At 31.0% G+C, this 17,530-nt stretch overlaps 1 protein-coding gene and 1 long non-coding RNA gene across 2 annotated transcripts in view; both read right to left on the bottom strand.

The window, feature by feature from the left end:
* LOC130448841 (ATP-binding cassette sub-family G member 1-like) overlaps nucleotides 1-17,530 on the bottom strand; it is an 81,361-nt gene that overhangs the window by 55,788 nt on the left and 8,043 nt on the right. The window lies entirely within an intron of this gene.
* On the bottom strand, nucleotides 1,746-16,235 carry LOC130448842 (uncharacterized). Its single transcript, XR_008910383.1, has 2 exons — nucleotides 16,109-16,235; nucleotides 1,746-1,896 (listed from the first exon to the last, which is right to left on the bottom strand). It is a non-coding gene; the product is annotated as an uncharacterized LOC130448842 (long non-coding RNA).

Genomic DNA, 17,530 nt, shown 5'->3' with positions numbered 1-17,530 from the left:
CTGTGGACAATTAGAATCGATGCAGCATAAACTTATTCGTTGGGGATGATGGAAACTTACTATTGGTGCCTATATTTCACTTGTTTCCACTGGCATTATCGAAACTTCTTTACTTTCCACAATAATTAATGGTCTAATGCATAGTCATAACTACCTGTAACACTGATACTGTAGACAATTAGAATTGATGCAGCATAAACGTGTTCGGTGGGATAGTAGAGACTTGCTATTGGTGTCTATATATCATTTTTTTACATTTGAATGATTGGAACTCCTTCATTTTCCTCAATAGATAATAGTCTTATCAATAGTGATGACTACCACTGACACTGATACTGTGGACAGTTAGAATCGATGCAGCATAAACTTATTCGTTGGGGATGATGGAAACTTACTATTGGTGCCTATATTTCACTTGTTTCCACTGGAATTATCGAAACTTCTTAACTTTCCACAATAATTAATGGTCAAATGCATAGTCATAACTACCTCTAAATACTGATACTGTAGACAATTAGAATTGATGCAGCATAAACTTATTCGTTGGGGATGATGGAAACTTACTATTGGTGCCTATATTTCACTTGTTTCCACTGGAATTATCGAAACTTCTTTACTTTCCACAATAATTAATGGTCTAATGCATAGTCATAACTACCTGTAACACTGATACTGTAGACAATTAGAATTGATGCAGCATAAACGTGTTCGGTGGGATAGTAGAGACTTGCTATTGGTGTCTATATATCATCTGTTTACATTTGAATGATTGGAACTCCTTCATTTTCCTCAATAGATAATAGTCTTATCAATAGTGATGACTACCATTGACACTGATACTGTGGACAGTTAGAATCGATGCAGCATAAACTTATTCGTTGGGGATGATGGAAACTTACTATTGGTGCCTATATTTCACTTGTTTCCACTTGAATGATCGAAACTTCTTCGCTTTCCACAATAGACAATGGTCTAGTGAATAGTTCAAATATCAAGCAGATATGTTACTACAGTTAGATAGCGCAATTCCAATTAGGTCTTAGAAATTATCTATATAGAAAGTTGGATCGGAAGGGAAAGTCAGTGCAGTTGGCTATCCAGATCCCCAGAGCTGCTTTCGATTGATTTTTCAAATGAAATGAAAATAATACGTAGAGTATTCCACTAGACTATCATTTGAGCGGAGGGTTACATTATGTATGACAAAAAAAGATGCTTGGTTCGAGCAAGTGTTGGTTTAACTGTTTTAATATTCAATAAATTGAATTACCATTTGTGATCCTACAGAATTTAAATAGTTTTTTATATACGACACTAGTCATTTTGATTAATTATATTATAAATTCAAGTTCAGAATTGACATGAGACGTCTTCATGTAACATTACCTATTAATCAAAAATAGTTATTAATGCAACAAGTGCAAAAAGTAAATACTTTTTCCAGGAATTGCATACAATCTTCTTTCTACGTTAAAAAAAATATTATTGAGGTGTACAAAAATAAAAAACGTAATTTAAGAGCAAAACATTTAATAATTAATTAATACTATCGTTTAACATTGAGAAAGTTAGGAACTAGTAATTAGGAATAATTTAACTTAAACATTATTTGTACCATCAATATTAAAAGTAAATGTACAATTTTTGCAATTTTCCAATATTAATATTTCTTAGTGAATTACTAGGACGTTATTCCATGTATTTACGGTTTATATCGATTAAATTTAATCCTTCTTCAACCTCACCTCTAATGACAAAACTTCGTTCCTTGTCAGTTTTTGAACGTTGCACTTTTACAATTAATATTGAACCTACTTCTTCCATGTCTGAAATACTCAATTTTCGGAGCTCATGTCTACGACATACCCCTACGATTCCAAATATTGCAGCGACCCACTACAAGTAATTTTAAATTGTCTTACAAAAGCTAAACAATAATTATTAATGTTAATGTTAATATATTAACTTTTTTCATGAAATACTGGGAATTCGGAGCTTCTGTTAGAAATTGATAAATGTGTCCCCTATTAAATATTTTTGACTTTTTCGACCGTAATCCTGCAGTCTTCTTCATAAATGCCATTAGTTTTTTGTAATTTTTAATATTAATATCTTCTTTTGTAAAAAGGCAAGCTCTCATCATTGAGTACTCAGACCAAAGTGATGAGGGTTTAATATCTTTCGATCTTTTTGAAAAAATATGCAAGAAGCACATTTTCTCTAACTTTGTATCGAAGCACCACTCTTTGAAACGATTATAACGAATTTCATATAGTTTTCTTAATTTATTAGGTAATAAATTTAATGACGCTGTAATTGCTATTTCAAAAACTTCTGGAGGAGCCCCATAAATTCTTCTTCATCACTATCATCTATTTTTCCAATGATATTACTCATTTTTAAACTTTGTTTAATTGTAAAAATTAATTTTTGACTGACATTTCTAGAACTCGGTCGCATTATACAAAAAAAGCCGTGAGCAGCAGAGCTCCATCACGAAAGTCGAATTTTTCGTCGAATGAAGAATTTAACTAATACACAAACAAATCTTTCCATAAAATGAATTTCTTGGAAATGATATCAATTCTCAATCTTATTTCTTTATATGAAAAATTTGCTATTCCTCAATAACTTTTCATTTCACAAGTTAACTCTCTCTCTCTCTCGAATGAAAATTCACAATTTCAATAGACCCGGTGGTCTCGAACCCTCTTGCTCAATTCCAATTGACAACAAAGAAAAAATTGTCATAATGACAAGAAATTTCGAAAATGGGAAGTAAAAAAAATCACCCTAGCAACGATCATACTCGTATTATTCATTAAATAGGAGGCGATCCAGTTCAACAATTACAACGCCAACGATCAAAATGATTTCGGTCGTTTTGTACTAGAAGAACTGAAGAAGAAAACTTTGAAATTGAGAAAGACGATTCTTCAACATCATCCCTACTTGCATGCGAAGTTCGAGCCCTCTAGTTAAACTTTTTCTGGTCAAAAAATAAGAAAATATAACAAAAATGACCATAAAATGGAGAGGGGTGGAGATGGAAAGTTTCGACCTTAGACAGGAAATCATCTCGCAACAAATTGAACCTACATGTGAAATTTCATTTTTCAGTCGCTTTTCGTTTGACCTGCAGAGGTGAGTAAAGGTCAAAAACCACTTTTTTTGCACTGCGACCCCTCGAAATATTCATTTGTTTTCAACCAAATTCTAATAATATCAATCCGCCGCCAAAAAAGCCATTTATGCTAATTTTGAACCAAATCTGACCCATAGCAATTGCTCGAGAGACGAAAATAAGAATTGTAGCTTAAACAGATATATATATATATATATATATATATATATATATATATATATATATATATATATATATATATATATATATATATATATATATATATAAACTACAGACATTCGAAAAACCATCATAACCGTGTTCAGGAGGTCTCAAAACATGGGAAAAATGATGTGCCCCCCATTTTCCTTCTAGTCATGCCTACCGTAATAGTCTAATTTTTCCTTGAAAAATTCGACTAATTATAGTCGTGGTGATCGCGTATGTTTGAGGCATTACGTTTTTGTTTATAAATTGTAATCATATGCCATTTTATAAAAAAATGTATCTTTCGTAATCTAGTACATAATAAATATGATTGATAATAAAATAAAATCCGCCGTAAAATGGAACATTTTGAGACCAAGATCATTAAAATCCATCCATTTTTCGATTTTCTAGAGCCAAAAAATCAGGTGACCGCGAAAGTGTATAATTACCATTGTTTTTGATTATATACGATTATTTCGTAGCTTTCTATTTTTTATTCAACCAAACATGACTATTTGTAGTTTGTTTCTGAGTTTGTAACCTAAGTAAAATCCATACATTCATCCCCAACGTGTTAAAAATAAGCATATTGAATTAGGTTGAACTCATCAATGGGGAATCAACGTTATAGTTTTTCCAATATCAATTGCAGATTATAAAAATTTATATAAAAACCCTAACCGACAATTTTGTTTTATCTATCTACCATAGGCGTAGATACCTCATTTTATATATTTATCATTTTTATAAATACTTTTAAAAATATGTTTATCTTATGCGAGAAAGTATTCGTTAAAACTACAGACATTCGAAAAACCATCATAACCGTGTTCAGGAGGTCTCAAAACATGGGAAAAATGATGTGCCCCCCATTTTCCTTCTAGTCATGCCTACCGTAATAGTCTAATTTTTCCTTGAAAAATTCGACTAATTATAGTCGTGGTGATCGCGTATGTTTGAGGCATTACGTTTTTGTTTATAAATTGTAATCATATGCCATTTTATAAAAAAATGTATCTTTCGTAATCTAGTACATAATAAATATGATTGATAATAAAATAAAATCCGCAATTTTTTGTTACGTGTTACAATCTCACAGAAAAGGGATTAAATATGTCGCTCATTTGAATGTTTATGTTTGTCTTGATCACAAACCTCTGTACTATAATAACAGATGAGTTCAATAAATATTTATCGCACTAGTGCAATAAAGTTTCATTTTTTCAGTAAATAAAGTTGTGTTTATTGCATGAATCTAGAAAAAATACAATATTTTCGATTGTGTTTATAACTTAAAAACGATTAGAGATAGTAATGAGGAACCTCTAATACTAATAATGCTATTCAATGCATTGAAAATATACAGGGCGATTTATTTGAAAAAATTATTAATATTTGAATTTGGCAATAACCCCAACATCCTGGAATAACAGAATAACAAATATCAATATTGCACCCTAAATCATTGAGCTTTTTACTGAATAAACTGTTTACACCACCACTACACCAACACTTACAATTACACTGTCTGACGCGCGTTTCGATAACCAAGTTCTCGTCTTCAGAGACTGAAATCTAATAACTTGAATTGAATCGAATTAAATTAGGTATATGAAACATATGTAACAGCTGTTCCAATTTTCCATTTAGAATTCAAAAATATAGGGAGTTTCTTCAAAAAAATCTTTATTATTGCTACCAATACCAACTCACACATATTTTTTTAAATGTTTCGCTTGAGTAAAACCTTCAAGTGACCTAAGATAATAGATAGATATTTTTCAATTGAATACGCTCACACTTTAGTCTGTTAATTTTATAATTTATAATGATAAATTCATGAGATGTCATCATTTTAATAACATTTTCTGACTGACTAATAGAGATACGAAGCGACCTTGCAACTTCCAAATTTGGAACAAACTTAATTTTTATTTTACTATAAAATGATTAATTCAAATTTATCAGTCGGCAGCGGAATTAATTCGATGTCAATAGAAGTGAACCAAGCAATCATAGCATTGAAAATAAAAACCTGCGTATTGATATGATTTTCATAATCTAATATCAACATTAAACCACTTCCTACATAATATATTTTCCACATGTGTATTTCAATTTAAATATTCGGAATGGTTCACGGAATAACAGCGAAAAGTACAGGGTGATCAATTTGCAAATATCTGAACATATTATTATTAGCATAAGGCAAATTAAAACCAGTATCAATTGGATAATAGTTCAATAATGATTTTTATTTATTGTCATTAGATCATTCATGAATATTTTATAATAGAAAAACCGCTATTTACCGCGATTCCTAATTTGTAACACGCTTTTCAAGGAGTTCCAAAAAAATTTTGTTCCATCAACTACATAGCCGCTACAGGGACTAATTTGACATTGATTTAAACAATCATTTGTTGTGATTTTACTCAAACAACTACATTTTATAAAATTGAAATATTCTAGGATTTAGTTAAATATACGGTTTAAAAATTATTTGGTAATTATACACTTTCATGGTCACCTGATTTTTTGGCTCTAGAAAATCGAAAAATGGATGGATTTTAATGATCTTGGTCTCAAAATGTTCCATTTTACGGCGGTTTTATAAAAAAAATTAGTAGAAATAGCTGGAATGAAAATTTCTCATAGTTTTACTGTTTTAAATCGTAAAAAAAACGGTTTTGCAAAATAATCCTTTACAAAAAATTATGGTAATTATACACTTTCGCAGTCACCTCGTTTTTTGGTTAGGTTAGGTTAGGTTGGCACTAGAAAATCGAAAAATGGATGGATTTTAATGATCTTGGTCTCAAAATGTTCCATTTTACGGCGGATTTATAAAAAAAATACGAAAATTAAAAAAAAATTAATATTTTTTACAGTTTCATGAAATTAACTTTTTTGAAACTTTTTTTTTCAAAATATTCATTTTTTTATGTAAATTGCGAAAAAAAATATACGAACATGATTCCACGACGTCAGAAACAGTTACGAAGGATTATATGTAGAAAGTCATTTTTTTTGCATTTAAAGTCATGAAACTGTAAAAAATATTATATTTTTTTTAATTTTCGTATTTTTTTTATAAATCCGCCGTAAAATGGAACATTTTGAGACCAAGATCATTAAAATCCATCCATTTTTCGATTTTCTGGAGCCAAAAAATCAGGTGACCGCGAAAGTGTATAATTACCATTGTTTTTGATTATATACGATTATTTCGTAGCTTTCTATTTTTTATTCAACCAAACATGACTATTTGTAGTTTGTTTCTGAGTTTGTAACCTAAGTAAAATCCATACATTCATCCCCAACGTGTTAAAAATAAGCATATTGAATTAGGTTGAACTCATCAATGGGGAATCAACGTTATAGTTTTTCCAATATCAATTGCAGATTATAAAAATTTATATAAAAACCCTAACCGACAATTTTGTTTGATCTATCTACCATAGGCGTAGATACCTCATTTTATATATTTATCATTTTTATAAATACTTTTAAAAATATGTTTATCTTATGCGAGAAAGTATTCGTTAAAAGTCAATCGAATCATTACAAATTGGACGGCGATTATTTAGACAAATGCACTTAATTGTAGACCAACTTAGAAAAAAATCATTATTATACCTCGTTAACTTATTACAACTGAATATTAAATTATAAAACGTAAATAGACGAGTAAAATGTACCTGCCTGTAAGGGCGTTTCGTTTAAGCAGGGTACCAGACGTGAACTGAGCCCTTTTTTGTATCCCATTTGATTTTTTTTCTGGGAGAGGAATTTCAAAGCAAAAACCATAAACGAACATAAATTCTTTGCAGATAAAACAAAATGAAAAAAAAAACATTTCAATTCCAAACTTTTGCTTTTGCTGTATTATTATATTACTTCTAATGTCGCAACGTTCTCCTTATTTATATACGAGTAAATTATAAATTGTCCTACGTGTAAAATCTTGAGTATCTTTGTCAACTGATTTCAGTTTTTCTTTACATGTTTTTCGGTTCTGTGAGTAATGACCAACAACCCCGTTACTACTCGATAAATGGAAAATTTATTTACTCAAGTTAATTCAGCAATTCTTATTATAATTGCATTATCAGATTGCTGATTTTTTTTTCTTTTTTAAACATTCGAATATATTTAAAATAACTTGCTGTGTTTGTATATCTAGATCTTTATTATTAAATTCATACCTGTCTTTATTCTCACTATACGCCAATGCTTATCACAAGCTGTCTGGCAGGAATACTTCGAAGAAATTGTGTACATTCGCTTTCTGACAGCTTCGGTCAATAGAAATGCATTTATATGTTTACGATTCGATGTTTTTATTGGTAAACAGTGGAGATGATGAGCCCACGTGGACTGACGGTTTTTTAGATGTTTACCGAATTCTAAACAGGGAGTAAACATTATTTTTCATTTCTTAATTTGATTGTTCCTCGCTACAATTGACATTGGAAGAACTATAACGATCAGACCAATTGGTTTTAAAGTTCAACAATGTAGCGTAAATCCGAATGCCTCTTACTGGATAATAAAGAAGTGGATACTGATGCTACAACCTAATATAATTGAATAAAGATGCAAGCCCCTTTTTTAAACAAATATTTGGTGTTTTTAAGTAACCACGTTTGAAAATTGTGAGCATGACTTTTGACTGCAGTTGATAATTTGGAACTTTTACACAATGAAAATATTTATAAACTTTCAATTCAAAACACAAAAAACAAAACAAATTTATTAGTTGTACTTTGATTTAATGGCACCACTTCTTCACATCCTATTAACAAGACCATCAACAGCTTACTAAAATGTATTCATTTCTGAATTAAATATATTGTTTGCCGAATATTTCTTTTATTATTTAAAACATTACCAAGTAGTTGTTAATTAGTTTTTTCATAAACTGACGATGTTTACAAGAGGTTTTATTACCAAGATTTTATTCATTTGTTATTTAGACAAAAAAAATTTGAAGGGTAGCATACTGATCTCTTTTATTCTTCTGGTTGCGGTGATGTTTTTATTGCACTTACATCGAGGCCAGATAAATTTTCAAGTCTTCACAGTCCAACGATTCGTATGTACGAGATTTGTACGTTCAGTGTTCAATCTGCTTTCATAATAGTTGTTACAAATTTCGAGAGAATGAGATTCAAAATGCGTCCAAAAAACTGTGTCTCATTTACCAGAGACAGAAACATTTCATTGGAATATCGGAGGAAAAGGTCTTTTATACTTTATAGTTTATTAAATGGGAATTGATTGTGAAATTTTTCTGCCAAAATAATTGTGAGAATAAGTATATACGTAACTACAATGATAAGTACCTTTCTAATACTATCAACGTTAGATAATTCAAATTGAAAGTTTTATTATTCGTATTGTATTATATTAAATCGTCATATTTATGAATGAAATGTTTTTTCCTCTCATTAAATATGATGACATAATTACATTTTATATCATTCCATTTTATATTTTAACACGTTGACTGCCAACTAAGAGATAAGTCGTAGATTGTTTTTTTTCAACTACGATTTATCTCGTCCTGTGTTTATTTGCCATTTTTGTGCAGCTACGATTAAACTCGGAATATACAAGTGCTAATATCGATAGATGGCTTCTGGGAGAACAAAAAATCAATGCTGGTTTGCATGAACAGAAAATTTATTAAAAAACGAACAAAAAATGGTTGAATTTGGTTGAATTTCTTCTCCAATCAACGCGACGACGAATTCTTCTCTGAACTTGATCAGTTTTATTTTAGAAGTTACTTTTTTAAAAATTTTATGAGCATTGTGTATACATATCTCTATAATATGTAATGAAACCTTTTTGGGCCATCTAATAGTCTTTCTTAGATTTGCGTAGTACTAAATTTCATTTTGAGTCAGTGGTCTTTTCTTATCCATATTGGATTCTCGATTATTTAATTATAATAATAATTGTAAAACAAAACACTCAAGAAAGACGTAAATGTAATCGTGAGTTTTTAATAATATAATGTAATTAAATCAAATTGTAATTTTAAACGAAATTCTGAACCTTGCCGTGGCAGTCAACGTGTTAATGATAATATTTGCAAAAGTAATAGCAGTTCCGTGTTATTCAACGTTACTTTTATTTTTCGCATTAAAAGTGAAATTTTATACTTTCAACATTTGACATTCAAATCATCTTTATTAGTCTAAAAAAAACTATTGAGAGTTTCTCAATTTAATTTGATAATTTAATATCGGTCATTAAGTAAATAGCTAAAATTGACTAGATATCTTGTTGCAAGTTGATTATGTACTGTTGTAAAAAACCACAAAATATTTCGTTAGAATTGTATGGAATTACAGTTACGCTCGAGTTGTTCATTCTGAATTTGCTCTGACCCACATTAAATGTATTGCAAGGAGGCTGACAAATCAAATTAATCGTATATAAACGAAAAATAAAATCTAATCATAAAAAAACATTATTGGATACTGAAAATAAAAGAGTAATATTATGTATCAAGTATCAATGATTTTGACGATTTTTACAGAGGACAGAGAGGTCATATTGAAAATACGAGGTCTGGCTATTAAAGAACGGTGTGTCCATGGGGCGCCTTCTGCACGTCCCAAAACACGTTTCCGTCACTATTATAGTATTTGTGCAGTAGCGATTTGAAACGAACGTGTTTTTTCTCGCTAAATTGAAAAAAAACTGCGACTGAATGCTATAAATTGTTGAAAGAGGCCTATGGCAACAATTCTCTATCTCGTGCGCGTGTTTTTGATTTTGATTTAAGAGCATTAGTGAGTGCCGAGAAAGCACTGAAGATGACCAGCGCCCAGGTCGCCCTGTGACTGTTCCAACTCCGGAAACAGTGACCAAAATCAACTAAATTGTGCGTGCAGATCGTCGAATGAGCATCCGGATGATTGCCGAGGCTGGTGCTGACACTGACCAAAAGCTGTTGCGTCAACCAGTCTACTAAGATTTCATTGAAAAGTTAGAAAAAGATCTGCTTTGAAAGGAACCCGATTTGAGTCGATGGAAGCGGTAAAGCAAAAAACGGAAGAGCTCCTGAAGGCACTCACTAAAGAAGATTTCCAGCAGTGCTTCGATCAATGGAAAAAACGTATGGAAAGGTGTGTGGCGAGTGGAGGGAAGTATATTGAAGGGGAGCATTCGAATGTAGAATAATTTTTATAATAAAACTCTTCTTCGTAACCAGTCTCGTTATTTAATAGCCAGACCTTGTTTAAGAAAAACACACATTCAATCATAATAATTAAAAAACTTTTAAAACGTATTAAATAAAAGAAAACATTTTTCAAAAACGGTTTATTAACATAGAAGAAAGAAAACTGATTTTTCTGATGACAAACTGATGACAACTAGGAAAAACTTTTTTATTGTTGTTAAATTGTGTTGTAATCTGATGTATGTGTGGTGCGGGCTTTCTTAAAAGATTAAAAATTCTGACCCTTCCTTCTTAATTCCTAAGCACCCTTCTCCAACTTCAGAAAGATCGTTGCACGGCTATTCACTTAGGAATGAGGAGCACGACCTTCACCTACCTAGTCCCCGGTCAGAATTAATTAAAGACTCAATATTTTACAATGCAAAAAAATGCACAATCACTTGCCAATTGAAATTAAATAGATATAGTCTTTTCCCGCATTCCGTAATAATTTGAAAACATATTTACTGGAAAGTGCTTTTTACTCTGTAAACGACTTTTATTCTAATAATAATATAAAAAATTCCGGGCATGCTTCATACTGGTTTAATTTTGGCTATATACTAATAATTATTACCTATTACTATTACATATAATTTTGTTACTCATTGTGGTTTTCTTATGTATATTGAAATTTTCTTTTATTTGTATCTTTATTTAGTAATATTTGTGTTTGTTTTTCAATTTTTACAAGCGTTTTGTCAACAAATTGTTTTGACAATTAAGTATTTCTCTCTCATTGATTGATATAATTATGCAAATTTGACCAAAATCGGTCGGAATATCAATATTTTCACTTGTTCCAAAAACTAATTAAAAGAGACCTAAAATCAAGACAATTTATCAACAAAATCTTTTGAAAAAGTCTTAAGAAAGAAAAAGAGAAAGAAAAACATACAATTCTTTAAATTCCGTAAAATAATTTGTAAATTATCAGTGATTTGGAATAGATACCAAAAATTAAACTTCTTTGTTCATTTTATATGATAATTAATTCATTACGAGCTATAGAAAAAATTGAAAAGCGTATTACTTAAAAATTTCTCAAGTGATTTAATCAAGATACATAACCGTGTACTTTCTAGAAATCTAACAGAATACATAAGTGCATACATAACTATCGTCAAAACAAACAAACGTGAGGAAGTGTAATTTATCATGAGTAAACGGATGAATTATCAAATACCATGATTATTTAGGAAACGGAAGAGAAAAAGAATTACGAAATAAGCCAAAATATTTTTTTTCCAAATACCCATGTTCTAATTCCAATTTGGTAGCGATTACGTCAGCAGTGATGATGTAGTGACGTAATAGTTGATTTTTTTTTGATACAACAACTCCTACCTGTACTTACAAACATAATTGTAAATATCAATAATTCATATTTACCTGTTGTAATATCTGGTTTCAGTATTATTAGAAATTGCTGCTTTCCGGGGAGGTAGATCGGTAAATGGTTTTATAAAGAAGCCAGAAAGTTGCCGGATGTAGACTTTGGATAATCGAAATCGGAATGAAATAGTTTTCAAAATGTACATGATGAATGTGTGAGTAGATTTACCAATTCTCTAGAAGCAATAATTTGTTCACTACAATTGTACTTTTCTCGAACTTGGAAAAAAAATTTTCCAGCGCCTACAAAATAAATCCCTTCCAAAAAGGTATCAAATGGCATTTCTAGTTAAAAAATGCACGCTGGTGACATAATCCCTATTAAATGTGAATTAGAACATGGATATTTTTAGTTCTCGTTGGTTCCTGTCAAGAAGAATTTTACATTCAACTTCTAACAAAAATCGTTCAATGAATTTTTGACGGTTGTATGTAACTCTTCTAGTTTCGTGGCATCTCCAAATATACAGTTTTGCTTCGTATATTGTCATAATAGTATTTTTAATATGGAATCCAGTTCATTCGACAGGAATCATTACTCAAACACGGGATTGTGGAGGTTATCAAACTCCAGTGGAATAAAACCGTCGGAGTTGGTAAGTTATTTTGAGTGCATTGTGTGAAATACGTTACCGGTGGTGCCAGAAAACTACTAAAAATTACGTAGTCATTTCTAATTTTAGTTTATAGAAAATAGACAGAGGTTTACAGAAGCGGAAAACATAAATACGGTAATCCAAAGAAAAATCAGATCCAAATAAAGTGAAAAATTGTCCGTAGAACAGTAAAATCACTTTAAAACATACCCGGAAAGTGGCAATAAGGAAACATGACATCGCTTTTCAAACAAGGAGATCGTAAACTATATGGGAACTATCAAACAATCTCATGTATTTAAATTCTTTTTGAATGGATTATTGCCAAGACAATTAAATGAGTATGCTCGATGAAATTTCAAAATCTGGCAGACCAAATTATGAGTAAAGAAATAAATTAAAAATGGAATCGATTTTAAATACGATTTGATATTGGAACAAGCACCCGTGGGACAATATAATGGAAAGTAAAAATTATGAACGCCTGGTACAGCGTTACACTTTGGAAGTCTTTGCCTCGATGAAGATTGTAATAAAAACGGTTCTAATACCAATATCAATGTATAAAACTTCACAATAATTATTTATTTTAACAAAAATAATGTTTAATTAAAGCATAACCTGCGGGTATTTTTTGCAAAACTTTCAACCACTTTGTCATTAAAATTATTTAGGTTTCTATTTATTATAGCTCTATGTACACTCATCATGGTCAGACCATTGAGGCAATCTTCTGCCATGGTGCTTCTTAGTCATGTTTTTAGTCTTCTGAGGCTGCTAAAGGATCACTCTACTGTACAGGTCGTGCATGGTAAAGCGATCAAAAATTTTAATCCTTTTCCCATTTCGGGGAAGGAGTTAGATTAAGCCTATCGAGCCACAATTGCTGCCAAAATTCGATTTCATTCTTTATGTTCGGTAAATCATAAAACTGGGTAATAGATTCACAAGTTCGTTTCAGATTTTCAGTTGTCCTCTTATGCATCTGCACTGGGTGTAACTTAGATAATGCGAATGATGGCGTGTTTTCTTCAGCAAAACGTACTTCAAGTGAGGTGATAATTGAATTCAAAGACCTCTTCCAGTATTCTGAAGGGCTTTTTGCTGGATTATTGCTTCTATGACGTTGTTTCCGAGGCACTGATGTAATGTCTTCCTCCAATCCGACTTTCTCTGCAACAACAGCAGCTTCCTTTATAATTTCGTCTGTCACTTTTTCCGGATTTTCACGGTGGTTTTTAATCAATAGTAAAATCCTTTTAACGTGTTCCGAGGCTTTGACCACGTCCAAAGCTACATATTGGACACAAATTATACAAAACTAACGTGAATGCTGGTGAACAGCTGTCGTAGAAAGAGTTTTACACTGTTTAATTGCCTTGCGTTTTTATAAATCTGATATAGTCGTGATGAAAATGACGGCGATTTTAAAAACCGATGTCAAAATCTTAATTTTATTCTGAATATTTCAATACTTTCTACAATATACATTAAACCTTAATTTGTTATGCGATGCGGAATTTATTAATAGATAAAAAAGTCAATTACTCGCACGGCCTTAGGACTTTGGTCGCTTTGCGACTCGAAAAAAGTATCGATACTTTGTGGTATTGAGTATCTTACCTTTCGATTCAGATACTTTTGTACTCGATACTTTGCATTCGATACTTTTACTCATTGAATACTTTTCAACAGGTATCGTATCGAACAAATATCAGAAATTAGCCACTTGAAACTTGGGACCTTACGGTTATGGCCATGCATGTTTATGGCATACAATCGTTCTTCGTCAAAGAATTCAGACGTGTATAGAACCCTGTTCCCTATAGCTGACTCAGCCTAATGCCTAAATTAATAGTTCTTTTTTCATAAAGTTCAAAATTTGTAAAGTTACAGTCGTCTTATTATTGTAATCTCTTTATTATTATAATAAAATTATGTACTGACTGATATTGATGTTCTCGCGCATTCATCATTAGGCTCCAAGAAAAGTACTCGATTCTTGGAAGTATCGATACTTGTGTTACGATACATTTATGAGTACTCGATACTCTTCATGAGTACAGCATCGATACTTTCTATTCGATACCGAGTCCCTAGCTACATTTGAAGAAGGCAACTGCCCCCCACGGCGACTCCATTGACTTTTAGTGAGGTCGTCGAAACATAAATCATTCAAGGAATTTTTGATGGTTAAATGTTGAATATGGGATTCTTTTTGAGAAGAATCTGTTGCACTTAGTAAGGTGAAACATTTTTTCACTCAAGTCAGCCAATTTTATAGGGGTCTCATTTCCTAAAATTTGCTGCAATCCCCAATATACCGGTTTCTTGTACTAACATTCTTTACCTATACATCACTCATAGTCGGAGAGCGGGCTGTATAAAAGTCCTATGGATCAGATACATGAATCATTTTTGGGGTCTAGAAGTCGACACCCCTGAAGGAGATTGTTTTTGCCAGCATGCAAAATTATGACGTTACTTCCAGTTTTTATTTTAGGCGTAATTGTAATTTATGAAATACATCAAGAAAATTTATGTCATACGAAAGTTTCTGATGAGTAGAATAGAAATGTCAAGGGTCGACAAGCTCTATTCATTCTCTACCCTGAGTCGAACACCGATAAAAATATATTTTTTTCAATTTATCTTAAGCCATCGAATACGTGGATTTGTTTACGATTTTCTGAAACTAGAAGCTCTCAAATGACTGAAAAAATGGTTAGGTTAGTTTAAAGAATCAATAACCTCTAACTCATACATCCCACGTCTATTTTCAATTATCTACATATACTTTCCAAATACATTGATAATTTTTTTTTCAATTAATTCTAACATTACTACATTTTTTTATTTTTTGCAATGCTTACCATACATTTTTTTATTCTTTACCACATACAATGTGAGTTTTGGTTTTATTAATTAATTCCTGTGAGATACAACGAAAGAAATTAAAGTCTCAGATAGTGGATTCAATACAAAAATGAGATTTATTACATACAAAAATGATATACAATGATTAACCATTAATTTTACACATAACTATCGTCATTAAAATCTACATCATTATTTACATCATCGCTATAATTCTGAATATTACCATTATCGTCACTGTTGTCTACAATGCTATTTCCATCGTTATTGAAGTCGCCAGTATTAGAAAATTTATTGCTACTATCAGTTAAAATGATTCCAACCACAATCTTTGTAATTCTTTACAATACATTGTTTACACGAGTACAAAGAATTTTGCCACATCACAGTAAAATAAATTTTTTTGTTTTAACGATTCCCAGCAAGGTGGCATTAGGCTGGAATTATAATTTCTTATTTCATTCAAAAACGCCTTTTGAGTGGAAACAGCAGTAAAATTATTTTGAAAGATGATTTTTTTAAACCATACAGGTACATTTCGCAAGTATACTTTTGAATTGTTTCTTTCATCTCCTTATCTTCAATTTTACCAAGATTATTACGTGAAGCAAACATTTCTTGATACTTTACATTATTAATATGAAATATTGAAAGGTTTGGCTTTACCTGTATACGCCTGAAATCCGGGCAATGCGTTGCACATTTTTTCACCTAAAAACTTCGCTAATTTTGTACAATTAATACATTCATCACCGTCTTTACTGTTGTTGAACTTAAAAGCCAAATTTCAAAATGCAGTAATTTAAAGATATTTCCCAATAAAATTATTAAAACAACTTTATCTGATGATTTTATCATAATTTTATTTATCAGCGCACGTATTTATACAGTAAATTATCCTCTAAATTAGCTTCTTCAAGCAGACATTCTAATTGTTTTTCATCTGTTTTAACAATTGTGAGAAAAATTATTTTTTTATCTATAATTAATACTATGTTTGAATTCTATGTATTAAAGCTTTTTTAAATTTTTTATTTCATAAAGCTTTATAAAAATAAATATATACAAAAATATATGCAGATAATTAAATAATTAAACATACATTAATTGGTGTCGATCAATTTTTTTCAGTCATTTGAGAGATTCTAGTTTCAGAAAATCGTAAACAAATCCATGTATTCGATGGCTTAACATAAATTAAAAGAAAAACTTTTTAATGATGGTCGACTCAGGGTAGCGAATACATGGAGCTTTTTGTCCCTTGACATTTTTATTCTCCTCATCAAAAACTTTCACTATTAAGAATTAAAATATAAACTTCAGGATGTGCAAAAAATATTGGTATTAAAATTGGGTCACCTCCCCCGGGTGGTCAAAAAAAGAGGTATTTAAATTTCGATCAGTTAATAGTATAGTAATAGCTCCAGCTAAACCTGGTAGGGATAATAATAGAAGAATTGCGGTAATAACAACAGCTCAAACGAATAAAGGCATATGGTCTAATGATATACCTTTTGGTAGCATATTAATCACTGTAGTAATAAAATTAATTGCTCCTACGCTACATGTAATCTAAAAATACCTAAATCTACTGAAAACCCTCCACATGCAATATTATACTTGGTATTATTCGAGATTATCATAAAAATGGAACATTGCGACAAGATATATAATTGATGATTTCCATTCCGAGTCCGTTCAGGCGTTCTAACCAACCGATTTGCTTAATTTTTTTTTTTTTTTCAATTAAAGGTATTGATGCACGGATCAGCCATCAACCATCGGATTGCATCTAATCTTTTCACCATTCTCAAGTTATACTCAAATGCGATTTCCCCCTGTACATTACTTATGGGAGTTTTTCACATACACACGTTCTATCCTCAATATCTCAGGTTCTATTCAAGATAGAGACTTCATTTTGGTTTAAGAACACTCGCTGAAACACCCTTTTTCTTTTGAGTTTTTGAACACTTAAATCGGTTGAGTTGGAGAGGAGCTAGGCGCAGACATTCAATGTGGAGTTATGGATTTTTGTAGGTTTTTGACAATTTTTCTACTCTCAAAGATCTATATCTCAGGTTCTAA

Source organism: Diorhabda sublineata, chromosome 9 (genome assembly GCF_026230105.1).
Source record: "Diorhabda sublineata isolate icDioSubl1.1 chromosome 9, icDioSubl1.1, whole genome shotgun sequence".
Taxonomy (NCBI): domain Eukaryota; kingdom Metazoa; phylum Arthropoda; class Insecta; order Coleoptera; family Chrysomelidae; genus Diorhabda; species Diorhabda sublineata.
The sequence above is the reverse complement of the archived record's forward strand: the minus strand, read 5'-3'. Positions and strand labels throughout refer to the sequence as shown.